The sequence below is a fragment of the Ochotona curzoniae genome, unplaced genomic scaffold, assembly GCF_017591425.1.
Source record: "Ochotona curzoniae isolate NIBS_2020 unplaced genomic scaffold, NIBS_Ocur_1.0 contig_2321, whole genome shotgun sequence".
Classification (NCBI taxonomy): domain Eukaryota; kingdom Metazoa; phylum Chordata; class Mammalia; order Lagomorpha; family Ochotonidae; genus Ochotona; species Ochotona curzoniae.
In genome coordinates this window covers 16,571,212-16,582,982 of record NW_024465421.1, presented here as the reverse complement: position 1 = coordinate 16,582,982, position 11,771 = coordinate 16,571,212, and the positions used below count along the sequence as shown (strand labels likewise).

The 11,771-nt window shown below is 57.9% G+C and overlaps 1 non-coding gene across 1 annotated transcript; it reads left to right on the top strand.

Annotated features, from left to right (window-relative positions):
- The first annotated feature begins 3,412 nt into the window (after positions 1-3,412).
- TRNAT-CGU lies at positions 3,413-3,484 on the top strand. The gene has a single exon. It is a non-coding gene; the product is annotated as a tRNA-Thr (tRNA).
- The last annotated feature ends 8,287 nt before the right edge of the window (positions 3,485-11,771 follow it).

Below are 11,771 nucleotides of genomic sequence, written 5' to 3'. Positions count from 1 at the left end.
TTCCAATAAAAACAAATCTTTACACAAATAAATAAAACAAAGCACATTCAGCTACTGCTGCAGCACACCGTTGAAGATCACATGCCAGGGAATGATACCCAAACAGGAAAGGAACCTAAGGACTCAAACACTGCCCACTGCCCACTCAGCGGCCAAGGCCCGCGGCCACGATATACAAAGAACAGGAAGCACAGTCACAGGACAGCCAGCACGCAAGCAGGACGACCCGGGCATGAACGGTTCAAGTAGACACTCCACAAAACGAGATACAACGACGGTACCAAGCCCACGGAAAAGCGCTTAAAACCACGAGTCCCCCAAATGGCGGCCAAAGCCCCACCATCGCAGAACAGGTTACCTTAAAAGCCACCACGCGCAAGACGCGAGGCCCTAGAACTCATGTATTTGCGGAGGGATTATTAAGCAAAACCAAACCAAACCGTGTCGTGGCATCACCCGGCCCCACAAAACACACTTCCTCAGCACTCCGGCTTATACCACCTGCCCAGGGACTGCCAGACCTCCGTGGTGCCCTGCCGGCACGCAGGCGTCCAATTCATGCTTAACGGAGGCTGTCTCCCACCCCAGCCCTAGTGAGCAGCACGGGCGAGGCAGCCTAATTACCTGCGGGGGCTGCCCACGGGTCTTTCCTGTTGCAAGAACAAACAACTCCACGAAACAAACTCACTCCAAGAACGCCACGACTGGCGGCTCTGGGCTCTCTGCAAGGCCCGGAGCTGGGAGAGCAACAAAGCTGGGGAGGGGGCGAGGCCTGCGAGAGCCGCAGCTGACCCGCATCCCAGCACAATCGCACCAACGCAACCCAGGTGAAAGGAGAGGCTGCAGGTGCGAGTCCTCGCAGTGGGGGCGGGGCCAGGATGGAGGCCCTGGAGAGGCGCCGGGGTGGAACGGACTCCAGACAACTTTTTGAGAGCTCAATGATGCCCTCCTTTTCCCAGAAAACACACACACAGAGTTTACATCAACTTCTGAGAGGTGCCCACGTTTCCTGGCCCCTTGTGGGGCCCAGGTGAGGGATTCCTCCTTAGGAGACAAGCACCAGGATAAGCAAAACCTGTAGTGCCTACCTTTCCGCAGGAAGGAACTGTGGTTCCTATGAACGATTCCGAGCCAGGCGCCTTCATGGCGCGGACGGAACGAAGAAATGACAAGTTCGCAGTCCGGTCCTGTGTCCACCCGCTCAAACGACCGGGTCCCAGGTTCCACGCCTCGGCCAGCTCCGGCGCCTCGCCCCAGCGTTTGGGAAGCCTGGGCTGAGGTTCGGCCTGCGGTCCTTAAGGGCCCAGGAAGTGTTCGCTGGATTCCTTTAGCAAGGGGGAAGCAGAGTCCTCGGCCCTGGACAGGCGAAGCCGTGGCTTGGGCATTTGGAAGCTCAGGAGCCAGGACATGGCGGCCAGGGCCGTCTCTCCTGTTGATTCCGTCAAGGACCTGCTTGGCGCAGGCGCCGTCGGAGACGCGCCCAGGACCACCCATCACCCAGGTGTCGGTCATCCGAGGCCGCCCCGCGTCCTGCACCTGTGAGCTGCGGCTTCGGCAGGCCAGTTCCTGCCATGTGACCTGCCTAGTCCAGGGCTTGGGGCGAGCCATGCCACCCCAAGCCCTGATACCACCAAGGGGCACACGTGCCTTCCCTGCGCCCTGTGCACCCCACGGTCAACTTCCTGTTTTCCTGGAGAAGATGAAGTCGTGCCAAGCGACTTTTCACACACTTTCTTTTAGTAGGAGTCCTTGTTCTGCACAGGAACCGTTACAACCCGGGGACACACAGAAGGAGGGCGGCTGTGGCCGTGACTTCATTATCAGGGACAGGCGAGGCACCTTGGACATAGACCATCTTCTCCAAATCTTGTGTTTTTGCGGTGCGGTCCCCTCCTCCCACCCCCTTTTATAAAAAAATTCATTGGAAAGTCAAGATCTACTGAAAGGAAGATCTGCCGACTGCCGATCCACACCCCAAGTGGCCACAACTGCTGATCCGAAGTCAGGAACCCAGAATCCCAGAGCCTCTTCCAGGTCTCCCACGTGGGTGCAGGGTCCCAAGGCCCTGGGCCGTCCTCAACTGCTTTCCCGGGCCAGAAGCAGGGAGCTGGATGGGAAGTGGGGCTGCCGGGATTAGAACTAGTGCCCATATAAGGACCCCGGTGCATGCAAGGAGAGGACTTTAGCTACTAGGCTACTGCGCCAGGTCCTTCTAAACTCTAACTTAGGGTCATCCCTCGTGCCTGGAGGGGAAATAGCCAAGCTCTCTCCACTCACCTCCTTCCTCCCCTAAACTCTGGTGTTTAGGGCAACTTGGTGAACACCGCTTCTTACTTAAACAAACAAAACCCCAACAGGCTGGCCCATTGCGACTGCGTTCAACCCCAGTATCTCATCTGGGTGCCTGCTCCAGTCCCAGATGCCCCACTTGTCACCCAGCTCCCAGCTTATGGACCGGGAGAGCAGAGGCTGTCTTAAGGCTTTGGGCCCCTGCACTCATGTGGGAAACCAAGAAGAGGTTCCTGGCTCCTGGCTTCGGATTGGGCCACCATCGGGGGAGTGAGCCAGAGGATGGAAGATCTCCTTCCCTCTGTAACTCCTCCTCTCAAATACAAATAAGTGAACCTTTTTAAAACCTTATTCCTTTCTTTGAAAGCGTGGGGCCGGGATGAAGCTGAGAAGGAGGAAGAGGGGTGTGATGGACTCAACCTGGGGGTCCCACAGGCAAGGCAGGAATGCAAGGTACTTGGAGTGCTGGCCATTCCTTAAAAAAGATTTATTAATTTGAAGGTCAGCGTGAAAGAGACAGAAACAAAGAGAGAGAGAGAGAGAGATCTTCTAAGTGCTGGTTCACTTCCCAGATGGCTATAACGCTGGAGCTGTGCCAGGCTGCAACCAGGAGCCAGGAGCCTCTTCCAGGTCTCCCATGCAGGTGCAGGGTCCCAAGGCTTTGGGTCATCCTCCACTGCTTTCCCAGGCCACAGGCAGGGAGCTGGAAGGGAAGTGGGGCTGCTGGGACTTTATACTTATACATATATGTATGTATGTATGTGTGTGTGTGTGTGTGTAAAACGCTCAGAGGCCAAGCCCCACAGCTATTACAGAGAATACGGTAACCCCCCAGCGCGTCATCACTGCGTACTGACAGGGCGCGGGCGGCCAGCAGGGGACGGAGCGCCGGGCGCCCTCGCGGGGCGGTCACCGACCAAGCCCAGCGGGGCCGCGCTCTGGAGGGCCGGAGCGCGGATTCGAACCCGCCACCCCCGGGTGCAGCTCTCCCTGGACGCGGAGCCGGCAGGCGACCGCGCGTGCGTGCGCGTGCATGCGTGCGTGCGCGTGCCGGTGCAACGACGCCGCGAGCGCAAGGGAGCACCGCCAGGATAGAGGCTCGCCGTACTGCTGCTCCAACGCAGGCGCGGTGGCCAAGTGGTAAGGCGTCGGTCTCGTAAACCGAAGATCACGGGTTCGAACCCCGTCCGTGCCTGGCGTTTCCTCTTCCCCTCTCTCCTGGGGAGGAGACTTTTTAGGGCGAGGACTCCTCCTCCTTGAAAGGAACAACGGAGAACCTGTATGTGGCAGCCTCGCTTTCTAGCTCCTCCCGACCAACTGTTTTCCTACCGCTTGGATCCTCTCTTCCGTGTCCCGAATCCCGAAGCTTCCCTGGACACTGTGCTCACGGGCGCGCGCGGCCACCCCTGGGCTCACACTTGCCGATCCCTGCTCCCAGGCGAGCCTTGCTCTGGACCCACGGCCCAGCATCTCGGGAGCCTGCGCGCCCGCGTGTGCAGGTCTCCCCCCAAGCCTGGCTGTGCTTCCTGGGGCTGGGGTTAAATGCAGGTTCCCAGGCGGCAGGCGCAGCAGCGGCGGGACGACCCCCGGCCTCCAGGGAGTGGCCCCCACGACGCTGCGGGAAGGACGCCTGACTGCGGGCTGTCTGCAGCCACGTGTGCTGTCCCCCCAAAGCCGCCACCCCACCAGCTCCGACTTCACCCCGAGAACACAGACAAGCCAACACCCCAAATCTCGGACGGGGTGCCCCTCCACGGGGACGCCCCTGGGGCACCGGCCTGAGCTCCCAGCCGTGGCTCCGCTCCTGGGCCAGGCCCACCCTGCTGTTGCAGTCAGGTTATTGAGTCAACCAACAGGTAGGAGGGATTCTCTTCCCTTCCCACTCAAATTTAAAAAAAAAATCTGAATAGGATTTTGAGTGTCTTCACCTTAAAGACATTGTTACGTTTTTTTTTTTTTTTTGGCTTGTTTTACAAAGATTTATTTATTTCTGCTTAAAAGACAGATTTACAGAGGGAGAGAGCTTCCATGCACGGATTCCTTCTCCAAATGGCAACAATTGCCTGGACTCAGAAGCCAGGAGCCTCTTCCAGGTCTCCCGAGCAGGTGCAGCGCCCGGCCACCCAGGCCATCCTCCACTGCTTTCCCAGGCGGCACACAGGAGCGGGTCAGACACGGCCGGGAGGCCTGCGCGCCAAGGCGGAGGATTAGCCTGTTGAACCATGGAGCTGAGCCCTGCTAAAAGCTTTTATTCATTCTCATTTTATTTGAAAGGAAGACCCAGCCAGCGATTTTATCTGCTGGTTCACTCCCCAGATGTCTGAAACAGTCGGACAGGGCTGGGAGACGCTGAGTTCGGGAGCCAGGAACTCCAGCTGCCTCCCAGTTGGAAGGGGAGTGAGAACTGGAACCAAATGGCTTCCCTGCAAAGTGTTACGTGCCTCTGGACACTGTGCAATGTATATCCTGGTATTAAAGCATCACACGATGCCCCCTAAATATATATAAATATATATAAATATATATATATGTCTGTTAAAATAATAAATGTTAAAAAAAAAAACCTGAAAACTGCCATCTTGGTTGAAATCCGGGAATGCCATCACAGCCATCCTAAAGCCCCGTGTGCCAAGCGCTGCAGAGCCATCCTGACCTCTGCATGTACGTGGGGAAAGTCACCCACCTGTCTTGATAATCAGGAGTCCAGCTTACGTTCACTTAGACTGCTAGTGTTCATGAAGATTTAAGCCATATCTGCAAGTCTACAGAGACTCCCTGGTTTCCCTTGGATGTGTTAGGAGACGATGAGGCCGCAGATGAAGGAAATGAGAGGTGGGTGGCACAGGGTCCTCAGGAATGCCGTGGGAACTAGGGGTGAATGACGGCTGTTAGAGCAGAGGTGGGTTTGCAAATGCGGCTGAGCACGAGCCAGCTCAGCGGTGACACCTCGTGGCCACATCGGGTAAAAGCACTTCTGGGTCCGGTACACTGGGCCGCTCCAGCAGGTGCGGAGAGCCTGGGACTGGCTCTAACTTCTGGGCTCAGCTGCCCCGCTGCCAATCGGAGCGACGTGGATTGGTTCAACTTCTGTTAGAGCTTGGAGGACAACATTCCCAGCAGCGTTCCGTAAATGGGAAACCGCCTGCCTCACGTCAGTAAGGGATTGCCTTGCTGCTCTGAAGGGGGTGATGTTGAATGGAGCCCGCTGAGAAAAACTGACGCTGCGTTTTTAAAGGTGCACTGAAATATAATCGGGCTATACAGTTTGATACTCAACATCACAGTACTGACTGGAGTCTAGGCTGCTCTGCTTCCGACTCAGCTCCCTGCTACTGTGCCTGGGAGAACAACAGAGAACGGGCCGAAGAGAGCAGGGCCCTGTACCCAGGAGTCCAGATGGAGTTCCTGGCGTCCGGATGCTGCATGGCCCAACCCTGGCTGTAGGAGCATTTTAGGAGTGAACAAGTGGATGGAGGATATTCCCTCTCCCTCCATCCCTCCCTCCTTCTCCCTCTCCATGTCTTTCAAATAAATAAACCTTTAAAACATTTGAGATTCACATAAGCAGAGACATCCAGGGAGTGTCCTAGCCACTGACGGACTTGTCACACGCTCACCACGGCTAAGAATGCCATCCCGCTTGATCCATCCCCTTCAGCAGGAACTGGAGTGGCTCAGGAGCAGAGCGAGGACCCAAGCCGAGGCACCCTAGAGAGCAGTGCGGCCACCCCCCCCCCCCCGCCCCACTGTCTGGCTAAGCAGCTGCCGGCTTCTCATATATGTTAGCTGTTAGATGCGCTGCTGTAAGCAGACCTCTACAACTCACTCTTGTCTAGCTGTAACTTTAGTTGATAGCCTCCTTTGTAAACCTAAACACACCTGTGTGCATGCTGCTTTGGATTTTTCCACCCCCCCCCCATTCCTGACAGGCTACGCTCCCGACCCGTGTGATGCCAGCCCTGGGCCCCAGGCTGGCGAGAAAGGATGACTGCAGCTGGGCGAAGAGGTGAGTAGCAACTACAGAGAACATTAGTAAAGTTTTTCCCATTATCATGTCATTGGCAAAGAGAAACTGTATCAGTGTGGTGCCGTTTCCGCAGAGAGCAGCGGCTTGTCTGCGGGCACCATGCCAAGGCGCTCATTCCCACCTTCCAGCCGCCCAAATTCCCAGGCAGGCCTTACAGTCCACGCTGCCCTTGGCCATCCCCCCACACCCTCGGTAAATACATTGAAGAATAAGACCTGTGCTGCTCCACCAGGTGGGGGCAGTGGTTTGTAGAGAGAAGTACATTTGGAGACCTAAGTGGATTTCGGGCGGGAGCAGCATCAACAGAGCACAGGGCGGCAGGGCCCTGGGTTGGAGTGAGTCCTGCTGGGCGATCACCAGGCGGGCGCTCCATGGACAGTCTCCCAGCCCCGCTCCTGTCAGCTCGCGCCTCTCGCCCAGCATGCGGGGCCCACTCTTGTTCCCAAAAGAATCCACAAACCAGCGCTCCCCTGAAATCTGCTTCAGTTCTGGAAGTGGTCCCACTCCACGTGTGGGCAGGTTGTCCTCCCAGGGCAAGGATGTGGAGGTGTGAGGATGGCCCTAGTCGGCAGGGGTGTCCCCTGATGGGAACAAGGGGTTAATGCAGTCATCAGACACCCCAAATATATCCCCTCTACCTCTCTGGATTTCTCCTCCCCCCCACCCCCGCTTGTCTCATTTACTCTCTCTCAAAATTTTTTTTATTTATACAAAAAGCCAAGCAGCAGAGATCTTCCATCTGCTGGTTCACTTCCCAAATGGTTGCAATAGCCAGGAGTGGGTCAGACTCAAATCACAAGTCTACACCACCACCATCCAGGTCTCCCGTTGCAGGTGCAGGGTCCCAAGGCTTTGGGCCATCACGTACTGCTTTTCCAGGTGCATTGGCAGGGAGCTGATGGGAAGCAGAGCTGCCAGATCACAAATCAGCAGCTATATGGGATGCCAGTACCACAGGCTGAGGCTTAACGCACTATGTCACAGTACAAGCTCGTCATCTGATTTTTTTTTAAGAGAAACTAGGAAACTGGATTTCTTTCTTCAGGTACAAATTTCCTGATTTAAAAATGTTCCCAGGACCTGGCGCAATAGCCTAGTAGCTAAAGTCCTTGCCTTGCATGCCCCGGGATCCCATATGGGCGCCAGCTCTAATCCCAGCTGCTCCACTTCCCATCCAGCTCCCTGCTTGTGGCCTGGGAAAGCAGTTGAGGATGGCCCAAAGCCTTGGGACCCTGCACCCGTGTGGGAGACCTGGAAGAAACTTCAGATTTCTGGCTTTGGATCGGCTCACCTCCAACTACTGCAGTCACTTGGGGAGTGAATCATCAGATGGAAGATCTTCCGCCTCTCTCCTCTCTGCATATCTGACTTTCTAATATAAACAAATCTTGAGGGGGAAAAAAAAGCCAAGCCCTTAAGCAGCCCTTGAGAGCCTGTGGCATTGCCTCTTGCCCCCACCCCTCCACGCCCACCTTCCCTTCCCTTGTCCAGCCAATCTTTGTTATCCACCATGTGCTGCAGGGTGGTGGGTCAGGCATACAGACAGGCACCGCCAGGGGCCTAAACGCAGACAGGTGCCAGAGGTGGCGGGCAGAGCAGGGACTCACCTAACCACGTAGGTGAGGGGGTGTGAGGGTGTCGGCCCAGATGGGGACCCTGGACAAGGCCCTTTGTTCTCCGCCAAGGGTCAGCATCCCTACCTGCCTCTTGTCCCTCCGGAAGCTGTGACAATGGCCACCAAGAGGACGCCAGCGGAAGGGTTCATTTTAAAGGTGACCATACTCCTGGCCATCTGCAATCTCCAAAGAGACACCTGCGTCCTCTTAGGGGCAAAGCTCCCGTTTCCGGACAGAGCAGGAGGCAGGCAGGAGACAGGGAGAACCGTGGAGTTTTCAGATTTACGGAAAGACAGCCAGCTACCTCCGTGCTGTTTTATCACTGTGTGCGTTGGAGTGATACGATCAGGACCCCAAGCCTGCACGTTGTAAATTCCTGTCGCATGCTTTCTGTTTTGTGTCACTGTTAGCCCCTAATCATGTACTTGCTCACTGTCACGTAACTTTTGATTCTTTTACTATTAAAACCCCATCACTGTTTTGTTCGGGGCGCTTCTTGCTTATGGCAAGAGGTTGCCCCTTGGACCATACATTAAAATCACTTGCCTTGGGCCTGGCGCTGTGGCGCAAGTGGTTAAGGTCCTCGCACGCCCGGGATCCCATATGGGCGCCGGTTCTAGTCCCGGCAGCCCCGCTTCCCATCCAGCTCCCTGCCTGTGGCCTGGGAAAGCAGTCGAGGACGGCCCAAAGCTTTGGGACCCTGCACCCGTGTGGGAGACCCGGAAGAGGCTCCTGGCTTCGGACTGGCATAGTATCAGCCGTTGCGCTCACTTGGGGAGTGAATCATCGGACGGAAGACCTTCCTCTCTGTCTCTCATCTCTGTATATCTGCCTTTCCAATAAAAAAATAATAAAAATAAATCTTAAAAAAAAAAATCACTTGCCTTGGAGTCTCGCTCAGATTCACTGAACCCCAACACGCCAGACTGCCTATCACCTTTTTCTTTTCTTTTCTTTTCTTTTTAAGATTTGTTTTATTTATTTGAAAGATAGAGTTACAGAAGACAGAGATCTTCCACCTACTGGTTCACTCCCCCATTGGCTACAACAGCTGGGTCCGGGCCAGCGAAAGCCAGGAGCCAAGGGCTTCTTCCTGTCTCCTCCACGCGTGCAGGGACCCAAACACGTGAGCCATCCTTTGCTGCATGTCCCAGGCTCCCTGCAGGGAACTGGCTTAGAAGGAGAGCCGCTAGAATCCGAACCTGTGCCCATAGGGGATGCCAGGGCTGCATCGCCTAGCGCCCAGCCTAAGGCACCGTGGCCGGCACAAGCAGTGCTCACAGCTGCTTTGGAAATGCTTGGGATTTTTCTGGCCAAGCCCTCAGGAAAACCCTCAGACAGACTGGCAGGGTGAGGCCTGCACCCGCCCTCAGCTGGAACTCTGGGTTTTTCCCCAGCCTGTGGGGCTCCTTCTGCCTGGCGGGGGTGGTAGTGGGTGCCCTGGCACCATCCCAGGCCGTTAGAACCCGGGGTGCGGGTGGGGCTCCTGTCTGGGAGAAGGCCAGGGTGGAGGCCTCCGGGACTTCCAGCCCAGCAGCACACAGCTCTCTGGAGTCTCAGAGCCCTTCCGTGGCTGGCGCTCAGCTGGCTAGCTGCTTGAGTCACGGTGAGCCCAGCCAGGCATGGCAAGGGGCAGGCCTCAGAAGAATCTGGGGGCATCTCTGAACGGGCTTGACTGCCCACGAGAAAGCCTGGGCCTTGGAGGCCTCTGGCAGGGCCCTGCCCACAGGCCGGGCCAGGCCTGCCAACGCCTGCCCGCCTGGGCCTCCTGCCTCCTTCCTGCGGCCATGATGGCCTGGCTGTGGCTGGGCGGGGCGTGGGGAGTGGAGCGCCAGGATCCTGGCAGGTGTGGATGCAGACCACCACGCAGGACCCTGAGCCTGCTGGGTTCCAGTGGAAGAGTCACTTGGACCACCGCCTCCCTCCACAGCTGTTCCTTCTGGTCCTCATTTTCGGCTCCCACACCCCCCTGCTGTAGGTGAGGCGACCCAGGCTGGGGAGGGCTGGTGCCAGAGACTCCTGCAGTGAGAGCTGGGTTCCTTTCCCTCCCCTCCAAGTCCTTCAAGGCCAGAGAAACTTGGAAGTGCCCAGCAGGAGGGGATGGTTGAGATTTGGGCAACAAGAGGGGCTGCCCTAGTCACACATGGTGTCCCCCCAGCAACAGATGGGTTCCCGAGCCTGCAGAATTGCCCATGGAGTCGGGGCTCCTCTCCCCCAGACAGGGAGGCCCCATGGTCCCAGCATCCTCGTTGTGCCTGGCAAGAAGAGGGCAAGGGGGGGGCCATGAACAATAGCCCTAGTGCCATCCAGAAGGTGGGGCAGGATGCCACACCAGATGGTACACCTGATACGGACACAGGTACTTCCAAAAGTCTGTGGGAAGTGGAATTCAGTGTTTATTTGGGTGTTGACATTTTGTGCCAGCCACACAGTTTTCCATAATATCCATTGCTATAAACTTTCAGGAGACTCCCTGGTGGCAGGCCCTGGAGGTGGAGTGAGGGGTTAGCCGCAGGGATGGGTTGTAGGATGGGTCTGACCCGCCACGGCCTTCCTTGCCCCTTTTGAGCACTGCCCTGCAGTTTCCCGAGTCAGGGTCCCAGGACACAGAGGGAGCTCAAGCCACAGGGCCCGTGGATCAAAAATCCCGGAAGAGGCTGCGGGGTGGCATGCCTGCCCCCACCCCCTGACTGCCCCAGAAGGCAGGAAGGACGGGCAGACAGGAGCAGCCGGCAGAGCACCCCTGGCTCCCTGGGTTTTCTGCCTGTGACACTGGTTGGCCAACAGAGGACAGCAGATACATTTTTTTAATGATCCTGGGAGCCTCGGTCCCAGCAGGCTGGACACATCAAGTTTTGGTTCCTGGGGTTCTCTTTGGGCCACAGTGGGGGGCATTCCTGCCATGGAGCCAGGGGGTGCCGGTAGAAGTGTGGGTGGGGCCGAGTTGGCAGGCTGGACTGAGCTGGGAGAGGCTGTCCGTCCTCCTGCTGCACCCCAAAAGTATCCGAGGGTGAGGCTGGGGTGTCAGCTCCAGAAGTGGGGTGTAGCGGGCACCCTCACACCCTATCCCACCCCCCAAGTCTCCCAAGCAGGAGGGAAGCCACATGGGACTGGGGAGGAAGAGACACAACTTTAAGTTTTGGTCGGAAGAAGGGCGATATTTGGGGGGCTTGGGGGGGAGTCCCTTGAAGTTTCAGACGTGAGGCTTCCAAGCTTCATCCGACAGGGCAGGAGCCCCTGGGGGGGTGGGTGGAAGAGGTGGGGGCCTGGCGGGCCCTGCTCCCCACCTGCACGCGTGTCCTTGGGGGACAGCTGGAGGCGGGGGCAGGGCTCTGTCGCTGCCGCGGGCGCTCGATCCCCACAGCAGGCACCCCCTTGCCCGCAGCCCAGGGATGCCTCAAGCACCTTCGGAGGAACCTGCAGGAGGGACGCGGGGACTCGCTTGTTCCCACCCCCTCCACTCACACACACACCTCCCCACCCCACCCCCAGTTTGGAGAACCCCAAGCTCTGCTCCGGCAGGTCGCACTGACGTCGCCGCCGCATTTCTAGGAATGCCCCTCTCGGCAGACTAAGCTCTGAGCATGGTTTCTAGGAAGGCCCCCCGGCCCCGGCCCCCACCCCCACGGCGGCGGCGGGCGCGCTGGCTCGGCCCGGCCGGGGAGGAGCCGCCTGGCCGCCTGGGCCGCCGCCTGGGCCGCCGCCGCCTCCCCGGCGCGGCCAACCCCGGGCCGGCCCAGCCCCCGCCCCGGGCCGGCCCGAGGGCGCTGGGGGGGCGCGGGGCGGGGGCCGGGGGCGCGGCTTTGTGGCAGCGGCGGACCGAGCAAGGAGGCCGGCTG